This window comes from Limulus polyphemus, unplaced genomic scaffold (genome assembly GCF_000517525.1).
Source record: "Limulus polyphemus unplaced genomic scaffold, Limulus_polyphemus-2.1.2 Scaffold1715, whole genome shotgun sequence".
Classification (NCBI taxonomy): domain Eukaryota; kingdom Metazoa; phylum Arthropoda; class Merostomata; order Xiphosura; family Limulidae; genus Limulus; species Limulus polyphemus.
This window is the reverse complement of record NW_013667325.1, coordinates 72,570-87,484: the sequence shown is the minus strand read 5'-3', so window position 1 is coordinate 87,484 and position 14,915 is coordinate 72,570. Positions and strand designations below refer to the sequence as shown.

Sequence of the window (14,915 nt, the reverse complement as noted above, 5' to 3'; positions counted from 1 at the left end):
TTCCACTAACTCGTTCTAGTAGCCGAGAAGTCTCTTTATAATTAAAAGCTACATTTGATCCTGTTATCACATCGTATACAGCGGCTAGTTTTATATCTTTGAGTTATATCGTCCAAAATATGTTAAAATGTCTTGATATTTGAGGAGACACTGAAGGACACGCGTTTTAAGCCCTATTAAAGTTTCAATTTACACAGACAAACAAATAAACAAACTATTAAGCAGACTGTAGCTTGGATAGGCACATAAGAACATATAAACCGACTGGAGTTTGAGTAGAGACAGATGACTAGGCCCAGAATTGCTTGTACAGAGGAATTTTTCTCAGCTGTTTTGTGAAAGAGACATGTTGAAAAATTGGTTTTGATGGTAAAAGGTTGCTTATAACCGATTGTATTTACGCTAGAAAGTTAATTTACCAATCTTAGTGATGACCAGTCGTGCTATTTAATGTATTAGGCGGCAGCGTACTTTAAAACCTCAGTAGAGTTTAAAGAAACACATCTTTATATATCTAACATTTGCTATTTTATTAAGCTATTATTTCTGTTTTCCTGAATGGCAAATGAATTGGATTATATTATCATCATCATATTAATGTGGTACTCCCAGTTTCACTGAAGATCCTCTCAGTCGTCCGCAAACAACAGGAGGTTCGATACAAAATATAATACGGATCAAATCTGAATCTCTGGGTCTGGATGAGTTGCATGAAAAAAAAAAAGAGACTGGATACAATTTAAACAAATTGATCTTTATTCAATGTCAAAGACAATGAAAGTAACTGACTGTACTAAACTAATGAGGCATCTTCTGGACATTAGACGAGAGTGCTGATTTCTTTATTATTTTCAAGATACTGTGGGATAAACTGTCCAGACCGAGAGAGCACGATGGTTGTATACAGAATATAATAGCGTCATCACTCCCAGTGCTGATAATCCTAAAAGTACGATACAGAAGATATAAAAAACTAGGTATCACAAGACACACCAAAGGTTAATGACACTGTGTACCCAACTATGTATACTATAGCAATCTTTTCCAAGAGAAAGCGCAGATAATATCATTGGGTTTGACTTTGATCGATTGATCAATCAGAAATAAAATCAGAATCAATCTTTTCACACAGATTAGAATTTCACATTGAAAGCGGACAACAATCTTTAATATTACCTTCTTTACCATCAAAATATGTTACAAGTTTAAAGATTTAACTGTTGGATATTGTTTGTTAGCGGACAACAATCTTTAATAATACCTTCTCTACCATCAAAATATGTTACAAGTTTAAAGATTTATTGGAAATTTAACTGTTGCATGTTGTTTGTTATTAAACACAAAGGTATACAAAGGGCTATCTGTATTCTGTCCACCAGAGGTATCGAAACCCGGTTTCTAGAGATATAAGTCCGCAGACATACCGCTGTACTACTGAGGGGCTTTAACGGTTGGAGCAGTTTAACAAATAAAGTCCTTAAGTTACAGTTTCTGAGAAATGATTTTTACTTAACAAGCGTAGGCAGCACAGTATATGGAAAATTTCCTTCTGTTTATGTTTTAATTTGAAAAAAAAAACATTATCTGAACTTGAAACTAGTCTTAGTGACAACTTCAGGTAAAGTTTAATGATAAATAGGTTTAGTTTTCTTTATGGTTCATTTTACTTTTCATTGTATCAGTTCTACTGTTTCTGCAATTCTAAAAGAAGTATTACATGACACGTTTTACATCCGATGCTCTTTTTGTCATTTTTTATATAGATTATATTTTATTTACTTTTTATTTGTGTCACATAATCATTTGGTTTCTAACTAGCACGGCGTAACAATTCATGTTTAGCAGATTTATAAATGTGTTTTCAGCATTTATTGGTAGAAATTATATCCTGCTTGGAATATTAAGAAATTATTATAGCTATGTATTTATAATAGGTATTTTTACAATCTGAGCAGCACGTAATGCAGACCAGAGACCCCTAAAGTTAAGGTATGACCAACATTTATTTAAAACTAAAAGTGTTCATTAGTATTCTATGACTCAAACCTTGGACCTTCCAGCCTGCAGCTCACCGTTTTAACCACTAAAACGATTCTTGATCCATTTATAGTAGATAGTGAACAAGACTTGCTAACATTGAATTAACCGTTAACTCCCGTTATGTGTATAACATTGTTTATTATGTAGTTTATGTGCATAACATTGTTTATTGTGTAGTTTATGTGCATAACATTGTTTATTGTGTAGTTTATGTGCACAACATTGTTTATTATGTAGTTTATGTGCATTACATTGTTTATTGTGTAGTTCATGTGCATAACATTGTTTATTGTGTAGTTTATGTGCATAACATTGTTTATTGTGTAGTTTATGTGCATAACATTGTTTATTGTGAAGTTTATGTGTATAACATTGTTTATTGTATAGTTTATGTGCTTAACCTTGTTTATTGTTTAGGTTATGTGCATAACATTGTTTATTGTGCAGTTTATGTATATAACATTGTTTATTGTGTTGTTTATGTGTATAACATTATTTATTGTGTAGTTTATGTATATAACATTGTTTATTGTGTAGTTTATGTGTATAACATTGTTTATTCGGCGCTTTTCTTGGAGTGAGCAGTGAATGAGTACTGAGTCGGTAGAGTGTAGATCAGTTAGTGTAGCTAGCACTGAAATGTTTGTATCATTGTTAATTATTGTGTAATTTCAGTTACTCGATCGATTAGCCATAAGCCATAAAGTTAATTAGGCCTACAACTTACAAGTTACAATAGTGTATAGGTAAAAGCGTGCTTGAAGAAAGTTAAAGCAGAAATAAACTAATTTGGTATTATTACGTGGACTAGACTTTGAATTATTTTTACCAAACAATTAAAAAGAACAACATTACATAAGTATGCTTACGGCATGGAACTGTGTATATGCATGTATTTTAGAGTTGACGGCACAAAATATTTTCGATGGTTGATTGTGACAGAAAGTGTCAATTTTTTTTCCTTTTTTTGCCTGCAGTAACTTATATTTTTAATGCCATTCGAGTTGGAGTAGTCTAACTCCTTTAGATGGCACTTTGAAGCTTTACACGTAATAGAGTGATGAGTGCGTGGGATGCTAAGGTGGATTGCGAATTGAAAGTAGACAAGATCCTAACTGTTGACGTCAATGCTCTGCAGGTGCACATTGGTTAATATGACACGTTAACATATATATATATATATATACGTGTGCAACACTAAATTCCTCTATATGAACCAGTTTGAATATATGTTTTATGTATATGAACCAGTGTGAATATATGTTTTATGTACATGAACCAATTTAAATATATGTTTAATTATGTTGAGCCTCATGCATACAAGAGCTACAACTTTTGAGGCAAGTAAAAGGTATTGCGTGAACACTGAAATGAGATATGGTCAGTACAGACCAGTGATTATCTTTGAGATAGAACAAACATAGATAATGTTCTATGTTTTCTTAATGCTGGTATAGATTTACTCTATAATGATATAACCGTAGAAAAGAAAACAACAACATGGAAATTATAAAGAAGTACACTGGTCACCTATCCAGAGAATTATAAGGACGTTCTCTTACTGAATCTCTTGTATAGAAAATCTCAAACGAATTCTATCTAACACAACGGTGAATGGTATAAATGGAGAGATGCTTTTAAACCAATTTTAGGGACATTAATATATCTCGATGGGTTTAAAAAGTGTAGAATTTGTTAGTAAATCCGATTTACTTCCAATCTAAATTTACCTAAGTAACAAACACTGTCTAGTATAGACGTGTATTCTATGTTTACATGTCACGAAATTGTAACGTAGGCGTGCATTTTATTTTTTTATGCACTAAACTGTAGCGTAGAAATGTTGGACTGTAGTATAGATTCGAAGTTTATTTTTTTATGCCTATAGACTGTACGTGGGTTTTATTTTTGGCTGTCGCTAGACTTTAGCTAGGGCATCAATCTCTCTCTTTTTTTTTTAATGTCATTAGACTATGGTGTAGACTTGAAAGCTTATTTGTTCATGCCCCTAGATTGTATGTAGGTTTTATTTTTGAATGCCGATAGACTTTAGGTTGAGATGCATTTTACCTTTACCACAGTCTAATATTATGCAAAAATATACTTTGAGTCTACACCACAGTCTAATATTATACAAAAACAAAAATATACTTTGAGTACACCACAGTCTAATATTATACTCAAAAATATACTTTGAGTCATGCAACTAGATTCTAGTTTAGATGTGTTTCGTTTTTATAAAGTTCTTTGTCTTCTAGCTTTGTGCTGTATGGAATGTTCGTTATACGGCAATGACTTGGAATATTATTTCTATCAACATTTGCTCCTTTTATTATATAACTTTACATTCTTTTTATGACTTTTTGATGCATCTTTATTAAACTATTTTATTACGTCTAGAAGTATTGATCACATCCTTAAATGTAATTGAAAATTTTAACCCGGCGCTGACTGTGGCTAAGCGGCCAGGTCAGAAACCCCTAGGATTCAATAATAACTGTCTTTTATATCCTTAATGTGAATGCGTTTTGTTTTATTTCTTCATTTTTATTTCATTATTGTTTTATAATTAACACTTTACCGGATTTACTTTAAACTCAAATGTTAGATGACTTGCTTGGCAAAATATGATCTGACTTATAACAGCAGAGACCTTGAACAAAACTTAAAGTGCTGTAGTTAATCTAGATTGAAGTGATTGTTGTTTCATAACTGAAATGAGTCTAATCTTATAGAATCTTCTCGTAGTTCATTATATACAGGAAATTTAAGTTTTTCTTAAATTTTGTAGTAGGCGAGATAAATAGATAAAAACGAACATTGGATGTTTACTAAATACAAGTTAAAACTAAAATTTAAAATGTTTTATCTGGCTACATAGACGTGTTCTCCATAAATGAAGTGAATTCTACTCATACAAAGCTAGTTTTATTAAGACATTATGGCGGGATTCATCGTTTGCAGAAAATGAACTTATTTTTCAAGCGTTTTTCTAGGAATATTGTCTTCTATGTTTGTTTTGTAAACTTGATGGACCAGTTAGCCAAACAGAAGGAAACCAGTAATTCACCTTATCTTTAGCTGCACGCATGGAGGCTCTGCTGTTCACAAAACTCTGCTGGATATGACATTTAAACAGCCAGTGATGAGAAATTCCATCTCGGCTCATCAATTCGCCAGCTTCACTTTCGATGACAGCTGGAAATCATTGGAAATATCGACCTTTCGTACTTGGCATTTCCATCCAATGACTGGAATTACAAGACAAATTACCACGGTTTTAAAAAGTCAGCAAATGTAGTGGAAACTTAAAGTAAAATTTGAACTCTTTGTGTTGAACATGTTTTTATCTAAAACTACAATTAGTATTATCCTAAAATTACGGTGCTTAAGATATAACAAATGTAGGTAATTGACTTGTGGCAATATTGCAAAAAATCTGGAATTTATCAATATGCTAAAAATCTTATGTCTGATAATGTTCTAAGAAATTTAATGTTTTGATATTACAGAAGATATTTAATGATGCTTTGAAAAGGTTATAAGTCGTAAAAACTTTATGATAAAAAATATTATATAATAATCTACAAAGTATGATAATATGTATCCTTTAAAAAGACACGTATTAACGATCTACAAAGTTATTTTAATTTGACGTAATGTCCTAAACTATTCTGTGTATAAGTTTTTTAACATTGTAATATCTCTGTGCACGTGTATTAATGGCTTAATTGATAATGGTCTACAAATGTATAGAAGTTGTGTAACATATTATTTAACGACGTCTTAAAAGTATTTTTATTTGGTAATTTCTTCTTCTTCTTAATTAACATATCTTTAAAGAATATTAATTTGTTAACAGATCGAATGTATCATAAAACCTTCAAATGTATAAGAAAATATTTTTGTTCATACACATTTTAAGTTTAAGTTGCCGCGCTCGATTTGCGGAGTGTCATAGAGTCATTAGAGTGGTGAATATTGTTGATAAACGTCTATCATTAAATCTCTCAGCATAGACACGTAGCAATCTTTTACTCATTTGACCATCACATGACACCAGAGATTGAAATGGAAGACTTCCCATGAATATGTTTTATTACTTTGTTTACCTCTCACACAGCTCTTTCTATAGAAAACAAACACTTAACACATTTCTTCGTGGCTCTCATTTTATCCATTTCAGACTATTTGTCTTCTACCCGCGTTAGAACTTTTATAAAATATTATACTATAAATAACAATTCATATGTAATGTTTTCGATTTATACGAGCAAAATTTAATGGCTATTCCTTATGATTTACTTCGACTTTATTTTATTACTACAAATGAAAACAGTAGTAACCAAGCCAAAGTAAAACAAACACTAAATATATTTTCTTCAAAACTGTTTTGTATTTAAACACATGTAAAACTTAAAACACAATGCAAATAATATTTTTCCTGGAGGTGTTTGTTTTCTCTCATACATGAAGTAAAAGTCTGCAGATAAGCATCATGCTAGACGAGCATCCACTATAATGCTCCTTTGAATTTCTTACAAATTCTTGCCATTATCTTTATTTCTGGTCGCTTCACACATTACGTCACCATTCTACATTAGATACGTAAATAAACGAAATATTCCACAAAGTTGTAAGAAAGGTTCCAATAAACTGGCCCATGATAAAATGTATGTGCCCAACAAGTGGTGAAATAATAAAGATAAGAATAGAACAGGTTGTTGCCTTTTCGGTTTTATTATAAATTCTCTGTCTGTTTCTAGCACCTGATTAAGTTTCAGTAAAAACTATTTCGATGTCTTTTGTCCCAGAGTCTATAAAAATGAATTAATTTACAGAACAAAAGACATATGCAGAAATCTCCGATCAAATAAAACCTTCTCTACCTAAACCTTCTATTCAGTAAAAACTGACCAGAATGATTTACCAGGGCCCTAGGAAGTGGTAAGGCCAGTTAGACCATGGCCTGACCACTTTTTCGTGGTGTGTATAGCTACAACTCATGTTAAAACTTGCTTCTTTTAATACAATACGTTACGTTGTGTGTGTGTGCAGTATTTGTAGTTAAAATGACTCAAGATTCAATCTCATGGCATAAAATTTTAATTTTTTTTTATTGGGGATGCCCTCAAAACCCTCTAGAAATGGCAATGTGGCAATAGCCTGACCACTCCCAAATTACTTCCTACGACAATGTTTACGATTATTTATTTGTAACATGCGAATATTTAATAGGCTAAAGAAAAGGTGGAGTCACTTATAGCTCTCGCTTATAAACTAGTCCTAACTACGTCCTCTTCACTTTAGCTGCTACATTACACAGTTACTAAATGTCAATGCGGGGTATTGAAAACCCGAAAGAGTGAAGTTTGAGACATTAAGTAAGAAAGGCTGAACATCACAAACGTCGTCATTAACCAATTTCTCCTTTTCGTGTTTTCAACTATTTTATTTAGAAATCACTAACCTGTTGTTACAACATGAACACAACTTGAATTATTTTGATGTTGTAACTCAAGTAATTGCTAATTTCACCATTTCATAACTAGCAGGGAATGTACATTTATACAGAAATATCGGGGGAATTTTTCTAGCTTTCTCTACTGTTTTGCATATGGTTATAACATTCCTGTAAACCGGATACTGGAATGTTGTAAACACGTGCTAACCCTTTTATAGAGGTAATGGTTACATACTAGGCTAGCATATACGTGTTTCTGTATAGAGTTCTAATGCAGGAACCTCTAGGAGCTGACCAGAATGTATGTACATTAGTAGTTGGAGTATAGAATCTAATGGATTGTGGCGTTCCGCACTAAGGCTTTGGTCCAACTATAGAAGTGGGATATCAATGCAATCCTGAAACTTGATTTCATTCTTATCTGTCCTGTGCAAACATCTTGAAAGCCTCTCTACTTCCAGCAGCTAGTTTCAGAACAAACAAATAAGAATCCAGCAAGTCTATAAACGCCTCTGTACTGTATGTCGTTATTTTTCTCTGCTGCCCCTGTTCGAATTACGCACTGAATAACAATTCCGGAATATACATTTTGCGGATGCTTTAAACTTATTTGTTCGATGTAAGTGTAAATACCACACTAGTTCATAGTTAGTCCAGAAAAGTATCGTAGAAAACATTTATGAAGATTACTAGATAGTTACCGAGACTGTCTTTTACTGACATTGAATATTACTAGTTACTTACTGAGACTATCTCTTACTGACATTGAATATTACTAGTTAGTTACTGAGACTGTCTCTTACTGACATTGAATATTACTAGTTATTTACTGAGACTTTCTCTTACTGACATTGAATATTACTATATAGTTACCGAGACTGTCTCTTAATGACATTGAATATTATTAGTTACTTACTGAGACTGTCTCTTACCGACATTAAATATTCCTAGTTGTTTACTGAGACTGTCTCTTACTGACATTGAATATTACTAGTTATTTACTGAGACTTTCTCTTACTGACATTGAATATTACTTGTTAGTTACCGAGACTGTCTCTCACTGACATTGAATATTACTACATTGTTACCGAGTACCTTACTGACATTGAATATTATTACATAGTTACCGAGTACCTTACTTACATTGAATATTACTACATAGTTACCGAGTACCTTACTGACATTAAATATTACTACATAGTTACCGAGTACCTTACTGACATTCAATATTACTACATAGTTACCGAGTATCTTACTAACCTATAATGTTTTTAAGTATTGTTCATTACCAACAATACATCCGAAAATATCGTTAACAATGAGGGTACCCAACTGATGAAACAATCTATTCTAATCTTTTGAAGTAAGAACTTAAGAAAAGTATATTTAGTTAACCATACTCATTATCTCTTTGATTTTTAGTTTCGCTCGAAGTAGAAAGCTTGTCTGATCTGAAGTTAATATTTCTTGAGTATTGGCTTAGGCAGTTTCAAGATTATTCCTTATTAACAATTAGTGTTAAAAAAATTCAAATATAACAAATTACAACAAGTAAAGTAGTAAAAAATAAAGCAGTGTATAAGTATTTCAGCAGGATCCCCGAAAGTGTTCTGTTTGAAGAGTAAATAAAACCAAAATTAAGACTAACAAATATTTATATTTATTGTTTTTAAAGTTCATATGTCATGCTGTGTTGTAGCTTACAGGATTATTAATTCTTCTCGTGATTCATGGCATGCGCACGTTTTACTGACGTCACGACAGTAAAAATTGCGACGTTAAACATACCTTATGTGACGTCATTTTAGTATCTACTGACTGATTGATACGCAAAACACTACTGTATAGTGGTGCCAGTGGTTAAAACAGATGACCCCTCCTGGCGGCCTTCCGCCCCCTTTCGAATAAATCAAATGACGACAAGGGTATGTTGATTAGGAATTTACTTGCTAAGATTCTTTTATATATCAGAATTTGTCATTATGTCAAATTGGTAATCACTTTTCCCACAACTAAGTTTATTGTAAGGGTTATAGCTGTTATTAATTTGGTGTTCTTAATGTTTTCTGCAATTTAATAAAGACTCCCTCGTTTAAGCTGAAGCGCTAGATTATATTTCCTTTATATAACTGGTATGAAGTATACAATAATCTGTTGTTAATCAGTTAACCGGGGGACAAGGAACTGAGACAATGAAACATTAGAAGGCCGTTCATTCTTAAACAGAAATTGAAAACAGTATTATTCATAACTTGTTAGACAGTAACGTGTAGAAGACATCAAAAGAGCAGGAGGTTATTGACAAAAAATGGCACTTTACAAGCAACTTAAAGTAAGGCATTTTTTGGGGAGAGAGGGGATGTTAAAGGAAACTATAGGGATTGTGGGTTTCATATGGTACACATAAGATAGAAAGCCACGAGAAGCAAACAAATCCTCTTTTATTCTTATTCAATCAGTCTTCTAAACGCTTTTAAAATCCAGAACTGTTCAGCGAATTCTTGCCTATTGACATTTAGTATAACATCACAATTATTATTATTTTCCTGCAGTAAAGACCTAAAAGTTTTATTGTACCATTTATTTTAAAGGTGGTTTTTTATCCTAACTCGCAGCGAGGAAGGTGTTAAATCAAGCTCTTTTGGGCATAACTGAAGGAAAGCAGGGCTTGAGCATACTATATCCACCCCATCTGCACGTCACTGTAGCAAGAAAATGTAACTTTTTCATGTCTTGCCACTGTAACTGGAATATGTTTTCAGACACTGGTGAAATGTTACCTATACATATTCAGTACACAGGTTAAATCTGTCAGAGACTCATGACTAGCAGAACTTTCGAAAATAACGAAATAGATTTAAATAAATGAAAACGGCACTTTTACAATATATACAGTTAAAAGGAATACAGCGTTCAAATAATTACAAAATAAATAATTTCTTAAAAACACGTACCAGCCCTAAAAATACTCTACATGTTTTGGTGTTCTTATGCCACCAGCGAAACATGTAGTCTTTTTTAGGGCTGGTCCCTGTTTTTAATAAATTATTTATTGTACAATTATTTTAATGTTGTGCTCTTTTTAATTGTATATATTTTTGTTCTCCCAATGGGTCTGCGGTAAATTTACGTTCTTACATTGCTAAAATCCGGAGTTTGATTTCCCTCGGTGGATAGAGCGCAGATAATCCATTGTGTAGCTTTGCGCTAAACCAACAACAATTTTAGGGAAATGAGAGTCGATTTTTGTGTGCATCCAATATCTGTTTCCTTAAAAGATAACTCAACGAATATAAGCTTTTTTTATGATGCTAAGTTGTCACACAAGTTAAAAATACAGAAAAATTACAAAACAAAACATCAATAACCTGAACACTTTCCGAAGGCAGACTTTTCTTCTTCAGCGATGAATTAGGAACCCGAGCGCTTTCCTAAACTAAACCGTCTTTTTTTCAGTAATGAACCGTGAACCTATAATTCGAGAGATTTCCTGAAGTAAACCTTCCTCTTTCAGGGATGAGCCTGAACCTATAATCCGAGCACTTTCCTAAAGTTAACCTTCCTTTTTCGGGGATTAACTATGAACCTATAATCCTACCGCTTTCCTAAAGTAAACCTTCCTTTTTTAGGGATTAACTGTGAATCTATAATCCTAGCGCTTTCCTAAAGTAAACTTTCTTTTTTTCAGGCATGAACTGTGAGCCTATAATCCGATCGCTTTCCTAAAGTAAACCTTCCTTTTTCAGGGATTAACTGTGAGCCTTTAATCCGATCGCTTTCCTAAGGTAAACTTTCCTTTTTCAGGTATTAACTGTGAATCTATAATCCGAGCACTTTCCTAAAGTAAACCTTTCTTGTTGAAAGATGAATTAGTAAATTCTTAGTTCACATTTGAAAAAGAAAGGTTGGCGTTCCAAAAATGCTTGGTTTATCACGCTTTCATACTTTATGGTAAGAGTATTTTCTATGTTGTGAGCTTCTAACTCAGTGACACTTGGCCCTATTTTGGATTTTATATGACTTGATACACAAGAAGAACTGACACTTTAGAAAATGGTTGAGCTATTTTTATGACTCGAAAAGTATGTGATTTTTGTGTGACACTAAATATAAATGTTTTATCAATCATTATATACTAGACCATTACGGGTTTCCAGTTGAAAAATATAATAACGTTTCAAAGTCACAACTTAAGTGTTGCTTTTTACTTTTACTGTACTGTTGAACACGGTTTGTTTGTAATTACGCACAAAGCTACACATTGGGCTATCTGTGCTCTGCTCACCACGGGTATCGAAACCCGGATTCTAGCGTTGTAAGTCCGCAGACATACCGCTGTGCCACTGGGAGGGCCACACCTAGTAGCGGCAAGAACATCCAGGTATGACTAGGCTCTATAATTGATACAAAGTATCAATACTTTTCATAACTGCTTGTAAATGTTGCTTTTCTTCTGCCATTGAAAACAAAAATCCTGTAATTTTAAATTATAAATTTCTACGTATATTTTAAAAGGTAATATTATCTATTGTTTTTTTCCTACTCTCGGTTGAGGCCCAAATACAAGTCTCTTTCATTTTATTTTTCGAAAGAATTGAAAAAAAAAAACGGTGCCTTTAAACGAAACTGTAGTACCCAATACCTATCTTTCAGTAAACTTTGAATAATGCAAGAGCTATAACTAATTATATAAGGTTAACTTAAACCATTTATTATGAAATAATATTTTAAGGAAAAATAAACACTTTGCAGCGATATCTATCTATATATACATATACAAGTAATAGAAACGTTTTGTAGATGTCAAATGATGTGGGGATGGCAGTGCCGAGAAGAATACAAAGAAGAATATAGGGATGGATACATAGATCATTCCTACATGACTTCAGTATTAAAATTTAACGTTACACTGTAAAATGTACGAGTACAAAATGGCTACGAGAATCTGTAATAATCAAGACATGTTTTGACTTAACTTGGTTTTCCTTTTATGTAAGTTCTAGGCTCTTGGTTAGACTACATTGATGCCTGCCTTAACATGACCATGATGTTATGATAAACAAACTGCAAACTGTAATAGCACCGTTTACATTAGAATTGTGACTTTTTTTTAACTACTACTAGGTATTTCTACTAAGCGATGGCATAGTGCTCTGCCCAGAAACACATAGAATGGATTTAGGTTTAAACTGACGTTAGCGCTAAAATAGTTGGATAGTTATCTTGACTGAAACAAGAAGAAAAAATAGGAACAATTTGGTGGGTTGGTCACTCTCTGATTTGGTATCTTAGCTATGGTTTCTTGCCTTGTTTTTGTGCTTGTTGGGTTGAGAAATAAATGAAAGTGAGTGAAAATCATATTTTAAAGTAAATGTCTTTATCATTGTTGATTTTTTAGCGTGCATATTTGTATTATGTCTATCGAGTTCCTTGGCCATCCCTACATTTAGAGTCTAGAGACTCTATTTTAAAACAGATTACATAAACTATAGCAACAAACGAGGCCTACGCTTAGTAAAATGTTTCACACCCGTCACTTTCACCATCACTTTTAAAACGACTTCTTTGGGTTGTACTTGAATAAGGCTTCAGTCTGACCATCACTTCTATTTTCTGCTTTCTAACTAATAACTTTAATCAGAAAGTCTTCGGGAATCTTTTTCATGCATGCCCTTCCACTTTTAGGTTTAACGATTTAAAAAAAGGCTTAACTTCGACTCTATCCGTACCACTGATCTATCGGTGATGTTTTCACTTCAATGTTGTCTCGACTACTACAAAGTACATTAGACATTTTCTAATATGAGTTGCTTATTTGTACATTCATCACCTTTGCATTTATACTTTTAACTGGTTATTTTTTTAAAAAAAGATCCCTGACTATTTGTAGTAGGACATGTCTAATTGTGCGATGAGCATCTCATCATTTATCGTTTCAACTGATTATTTTAATTGACACGCGACTCTTTGTAGTATGACTTGTTCCTTAGCACAGTGAGAACTTAATCAAATTATTACGCATTTTATCATTTCTCGTTTTAAATGACTGTTTCACAATTCACCTAGATATTTGTATACGACACGTTTATTTGTCCGCTAAGCAAAATATCGTTTCTTATTTTAATTTAACCTTTCAAAAGACACAGGAATATTCGTAATATGATATGCTTACTTGTAAAAAGAGCCTTATCATTTTTGAATTAATTGATTATCTCAAAAGACGTGTAACTAGAAAAATTTGAATGTGTTATAGAGAAACGACTTTCGAGCCTCACCATATCGCTATACTCTATGTCGCCACGTCCAATCATGCTCATTCATGTGCATCTTAACAATATCCCTTAATTTTTAGTTTCCATTCCAAAGATTCTGCCGTAAGGATGTCATATACAAAGCACGCCACCCCTTCATGCCCTCCATAATCCGTCTATGTACAAGGACGACAGTTTTTCCTGCGCCCATTTCAACAATTCAATTGCACAGAATATCAAGTAACGTGAATGAATACCCTTTTCATTCTCCAGCTGCTTTGGGTTTGTGCCATTTGAACAGATATCTTGTGTAAACAACTTGTGTACATATGGCTTGTGTCGCTTTTCCAGACAAAAATCCTTCTTTACTATGTTTCCTCCAGTTGCCTGGTGCACGTGAACGGTTTTGCCACTGACCTTTATGTTCATGGATTCTCACCTGTTACAAGACATCTCACTTTGCTTACCATAGCTTAGATGCAAATACGACATGTAGAAGGGATGGTCTTGGCGTATCAAGTTGAACCATATTCCTTTGTTTTCCAACGCCATTAAGTACAAGAGATATTCTCGTGTTGGAAATTTTATATCTCCGATCTGAGTGTATGAATATTTCGGGGTGGAAAGGACAATTACATAACATTACTAAAAGCGACTCAGTTTTCCATGGCATCACATTAACTAAGTGATGCCAAACAATATCAACCGTTTAGATCGGCTGTGGTTGTCACATGACTTACTGATTTGTATTATCAAAAGTATTTTTGATAGAACGTACTCTACCCTCTTTATTAGTGTGGAATTATTATAATCACATTCACTATACACTCACAATATTTAACAATCTTTTGTATTGTAGGAATAATTATATTGGAAAAGTGATATCTGTGTATATATATATATATAATATACAATTGATAAAAATTGGAATTTGATATTAATTAAAATATTTGACCAAAAAGCCTTTTGTAATTTAAGCATTCATTTTCCTCGTTAGTGAGGTTTGAAGTTACATTTTTCTACTAATGGGAAGCTTGTCAACTCCTGTGCTTGAAGTACCCTTTTAGCCGTGCTTTGCTTAGCTCAGTTTTCCGGCCCAGCATGGCCAGGTGGTTAGGGCGTTCGACTCGCAATCTGCGGGTTCGAATCCCCGTCACACC

At 33.1% G+C, this 14,915-nt stretch overlaps 1 long non-coding RNA gene across 2 annotated transcripts in view; it reads right to left on the bottom strand.

Annotated features, from left to right (window-relative positions):
- Positions 1 to 792: 792 nt before the first annotated feature.
- Positions 793 to 14,915, bottom strand: part of LOC111087079 — a 29,964-nt gene continuing 15,841 nt past the window's right edge. For both annotated transcript variants that reach the window (XR_002611800.1, XR_002611801.1), the window contains exons 2-3: positions 5,111 to 5,291; positions 793 to 943 (exon numbers count right to left, since the gene is read on the bottom strand). This is a non-coding gene — a long non-coding RNA (uncharacterized LOC111087079). The remainder of the gene's footprint in view (positions 944 to 5,110; positions 5,292 to 14,915) is intronic.